Source organism: Coregonus lavaretus (genome assembly GCF_964263955.1).
Source record: "Coregonus lavaretus genome assembly, contig: HAP1_SCAFFOLD_775, whole genome shotgun sequence".
In the NCBI taxonomy this organism is placed as follows: Eukaryota; Metazoa; Chordata; class Actinopteri; order Salmoniformes; family Salmonidae; genus Coregonus; species Coregonus lavaretus.
Window position 1 is genome coordinate 23196 of NW_028159865.1, and position 5319 is coordinate 28514.

At 42.1% G+C, this 5319-nt stretch overlaps 1 pseudogene across 1 annotated transcript; it reads left to right on the forward strand.

Moving 5' to 3' along the window:
• The first annotated feature begins 380 nt into the window (after window positions 1–380).
• On the forward strand, window positions 381–4869 carry LOC311122363 (fibrinogen-like protein 1; annotated as a pseudogene). The gene is made up of 7 exons: window positions 381–410; window positions 2558–2715; window positions 2854–3013; window positions 3124–3221; window positions 3494–3582; window positions 4319–4506; window positions 4710–4869. The product of its transcript is annotated as a fibrinogen-like protein 1 (transcript).
• Window positions 4870–5319: the final 450 nt, after the last annotated feature.

The following is a 5319-nucleotide window of genomic DNA, read 5'->3' on the forward strand; positions in this document are numbered from 1 at the left end:
TAACGCAGGCTGCCCTCCAAAGTTATCCCCTTAGTCTAACCTGTCATCCATCCACTGATGCTCTGAGAGCTACTCCTCCATCCTTTTGTAGGAGTCATTCAATCTGTGTCTCCCCTGATACTCTGCCATTAAAGATTCAGGCCCTGTCTGCTTCTGGCTCAGCTTCCCTCCCAGGATCTGGTGTCACTGCACCTCAGAGTTAGTCCACAGCTGAAAACAAACAGGGATCAGATCAGTTGGGTATTAGCTGTTACGTTTTGGGATGTACTGTGTGTGTACTATGCTGTACCTGTGTCTTGAGTGAACAGGCTGAAGCAGCGTGCTCTGTGTGGTTCATCATGGCTTCACTGTAACTAGGCTGTAAGGGCTGCTCAGGTCGAATGGGCTGCAGGGAAATCTGTGACTCCCTGGTAACTCGTCACACTGGACACAGAGGTGCTGCTGCCTACATACAGAATTGAAAATCACTGGCCACTTTAATAAATGGAACACTAGTCACTTTAATAATGCCACTTTAATAATGTTTACATATCTTGCATTACCCATCTCATATGTATATACTGTATTCTATACTATCTATGCATCTTAGCCTATGTCGCTCTGACAATGACATTGCTCATCCATATATTTATATATTGTTCTTCCATTCCTTTACTTAGATTTGTGTGTATTAGGTTTTTGTTGTGGAATTGTTAGATATTACTTGCTAGATATTACTGCAGTGTCGGAACTAGAAGCACAAGCATTTCGCTACACTCGCAATAACATCTGCTAACCATGCATATGTGACCAATCAATTTGATTTGATTTGATTTTGAATGCACACATACACAATCCATGTCTCAATTGTGTCAAGACTTAAAAATCCTTCTTTAACCTGTCTCCTCCCCTTCATCTACACTGATTGAAGTGGATTTAACAAGTGACATCAATAAGGGATCATAGCTTTCACCTGGATTCACCTGGTCAGTCCATGTCCTAATGTTTTGTCCACTCAGTGTATACAGTACCAGTTAAACGTTTGGACACACCTACTCATTCCAGGGTTTTTCTTTATTTTTTAAACTATTTTCTACATTGTAGAATAATAGTGAAGACATCAAAACTATGAAACAACACATATGGAATCATGTAGTAACCAAAAAAGTGTTAAACAAATCAAAATATATTTGCTATTTGAGATTCTTCAAAGTAGCCACACTTTGCCTTGATGACAGCTTTGCACACTCTTGACATTCTCTCAACCAGCTTCACCTGGAATGCTTTTCCAACAGTCTTGAAGGAGTTCCCACATATGCTTTTCCTTCACTCTGCGGTCCAACTCATCCCAAACCATCTCAATTGGGTTGAGGTTGGGTGATTGTGGAGGCCAGGTCATCTGATGCAGCACTCCATCACTCTCCTTCTTGGTCAAATAGCCCTTACACAGCCTGTAGGTGTGTTGGGTCATTGTCCTGTTGAAAAACAAATTATAGTCCCACTAAGCGCAAACCAGATGGGCTGGCGTATCGCTGCAGAATGCTGTGGTAGCCATGCTGGTTAAGTGTGCCTTGAATTCTAAATAAATCACAGACAGTGTCACCAGCAATGCATCCCCACACCATCACACCTCCTCCTCCATGCTTTACAGTGGGAACCACACATGCGGAGATCATCCGTTCACCTACTCTGCGTCTCACAAAGACAAGGCAGTTGGAACCAAAAATCTCACATTTGTACTCATCAGACCAAAGGACAGATTTCCACCGGTCTAATGTCCATTGCTCGTGTTTCTTGGCCAAAGCAAGTCTCTTCTTCTTATTGGTGTCCTTTAGTTGTGGTTTCTTTGCAGCAATTTGACATGAAGGCCTGATTCACGCAGTATCCTCTGAACAGTTGATGTTGAGATGTGTCTGTTACTTGAACTCTGTGAAGCATTTATTTGGGCTGCAATTTCTGAGGTTGGTAACTCTAATGAACATATCCTCTGCAGCAGAGGTAACTCTGGGTCTTCCTTTCCTGTGGCGTTCCTCATGAGAGCCAGTTTCATCATAGCACTTGATGGTTTTTGCGACTGCACTTGAAGAAACTTTCAAAGTTCTTGACATTTTCTGGATTGACTGACCTTCATGTCTTAAAGTAATGATGGACTGTCGTTTCTCTTTGCTTATTTGAGCTGTTCTTGCCATAATATGGACTTGGTCTTTTACCAAATAGGGCTATCTTCTGTATACCACGTCTACCTTGTCACAACAAAACTGATTGGCTCAAACACATTAAGAAATAAATTAACTTTTAACAAGGCACATCTGTTAATTGAAATGCATTCCAGATGACTACCTCATGAAGCTGGTTGAGAGAACGCCTAGAGTGTGCAAAGCTGTCATGAAGTCAAAGGGTGGCTAGTTTGATTTGTTTAACACTTTTTTGGTTACTACATGATTCCATATGTGTTATTTCATCGTTTTGATGTCTTCACTATTATTCTACAATGTAGAAAATAGTTTTAAAAATAAAGAAAAACCCTGGAATGAGTAGGTGTGTCCAAACTTTTGACTGGTAGTGTATGTGTGTGTAGTCTTCAGATGAATGCCAGCAGGAGACAGTACGGCTGCTGAAGACTCTGGAGGTGCAGTTGATGAAACAGCAGCAGCAGCTCATCCAGACTCTCGGCGACTGAGCAGCTGGCTTTAGACCAGGACACCTTCCATGACCTGGGAGATCATCAGTATAGAGGTCAATAATCGTTTTTTATCCTTTTATTTCTAGTATGGAGTGGCCAGTAAGGGCACAAATGGATTCCATAATTTATAGTTTCAAACCATCAAATTTGTGAAGTAAACATCCATAACCTCATCAGTAACCTGTTTTCAGACTGTGCCCAGATTTTCAACGCTGGGAACAAAGGCAGTGGGCTCTACACGATCAGACCCATGGCGAGCCCGGGCCTAGTCAGGATCTACTGTGACATGACTGAAGGGGGCGGATGGACAGTCATCCAGAGACGCTCAGATGGCAGCCAGTCTTTCAACAGGTAAAACACATTCAAATACGATTCAGATGTTATGTAATAATGAGATTACAGTAACATTCTTCTGTATGTGAATGAGTAATGTGTTGTATTCATATCTGATTTGTATGCAGGCCCTGGAGTGATTATCAGCGGGGGTTTGGTGGCCTGCAGTCAGCCAGAGGGGAGTTCTGGTTGGGGAATGACAACTTACATTACCTAACTTCACAAGGTAAATGTGAGCTCTTACAACGTCTGAAAAGTCAAGACAAACAGTGAGAGAGTCACAGTGAGATGAGGTATAGAGTTTCGTCTAAAGGCTACCATCGTGGTCCTCTGTAGCTCAGCTGGTAGAGCACGGCGCTTGTAACGCCAAGGTAGTGGGTTCGATCCCCGGGACCACCCATACACAAAAATGTATGCACGCATGACTGTAAGTCGCTTTGGATAAAAGCGTCTGCTAAATGGCATATTATTATTATTATTATCACCCCTTGGCTTTAGGTGACTACAATCTGAGGATAAACTTAGCTGACTTTGAGGGAGTACAACGCTATGCAGTGTACAAAAACTTCAAAGTTGCAGATGACAAGGTGTTGTATTCTGTGGTTTTCATTTTTACACCTCTGCTCAACAAGTGTCCATATGGAATGATGACGATGTTGTCTTTGGGTGATGTTTCAATCTATCCGTGTTAGTGGGTCATTGGGAAGATCTCAGTTTCACACTCCTCGCGTCCTTTCTCCCTTCTCCTCGTCTCCTTCTCAAAACCTATTGGATGAGAAAGCCAGTGGTCCCTCTCCTCTGACCTTCTCCTCCAATGGGTTTTGAGGAGACAAGGAGAGAGGGTGTGAGTAGGATTAAATTGAGATCTTCCCATGGTCTAGATCAGGGGTATTCAACTCTTACCCTACGAGGTCCAGAGCCTGCTGGTTTTCTGTTCTACCTGATAATTAATTGCACACACCCAGGAACAATGAAAAAATGCAGTGGAACTGGCTTCATGGTCCAGAGTTGAGTTTGAGGGGTCTAGATGGACAACTCATCTGTTGTTTCCTTTAGAAAAAAAGGAAAGGAAACAACAGATCAAAGGTTAAACAAACAAGAGGAGGACAATCTCTTTATCAATATGTCAATTGTAGGAAAAACACAAAATAGTACGATGCAACTCATTCCTCCCTCACAGAGTTTTACTTCCCATCCACTTATTACAGTTGCACAGTAGCCTTTTTTGGGTTTGCATTAGCTCACTATATTACCATGATGTTTATCCCCAGGAGTTTTACCAGCTGCATTAGCTCACTATATTACCATGATGTTTATCCCCAGGAGTTTTACCAGCTGCATTTTGGTGAGTTCTCTGGTGACTCAGGTGACTCTCTGTCAGGCAGTTACCACCCACAGGACCAGGGGTGGGCCAGTCACCAGGGCATGAAGTTCAGCACCTACGACAAAGACAACGACCGCTACGAACGCAACTGTGCCCAGGAGGACAAGGGAGGCTGGTGGTTCAACAGGTTCCTTATTCTCTCTGTCTGTCAATGGTCTAGGCTACTAAAAGGGCTAATTTGGGTGATGTCACAAGTTTTCTCTTTGGACAAGTTCTCTCTCTAATCTACAACCATTCGAAGAATACATCATTTGACATTATGACAAATAAAATACACTTTATGATTATTTCTTTATCCTAATTCTTGCTGTTCTGTTCTGTTTCCACTAGATGTCACTCTGCCAACCTGAATGGCTACTACTACCAAGGTGCCTACAGTGCTGTGACAGACAGTGGAGTAGTCTGGTACACCTGGCATGGCTGGTGGTACTCCCTCAAGTCTGTAGTCATGAAAATAAGGCCGGCTGCTTTTGAGCCCAATATTGTCTGATCCTGTGGATACAATCTAATTAAAGTAGGCTAAAACAGTGTATTATTTAGTCACATTTTATCACATAAGCTATGCAAGAAGCAGAAGTGTTTGAATGAATTCCTGATCACAATTATGTGCTCTTATCATTCTCAATAAGTGCCTTGCTTGCAAATCTGATTAAAATGTTTTACTTGTTGTTTTTCTGTCTCACTGGTGGAGAAAATAAGCTGACTGACTATTCAAATTTACCTAAAAATAAAAACCTGCAGGGAAAGAATAATAGTCTGTCAAAGATAGACTATTTCAAACAATTTCTAAAAAGATGAGAGTGCTTAGGCTTGGTGACTGTAGTGTGTGCAATAATTAGGCATAGGCCTACTGTCCTAAAACAAAAACTAACTGAAAGCTACCTCACCTCAGGCTCTTGACATCCATGGCCACGTTCAGTAGGTAGTTAGTATACATTTT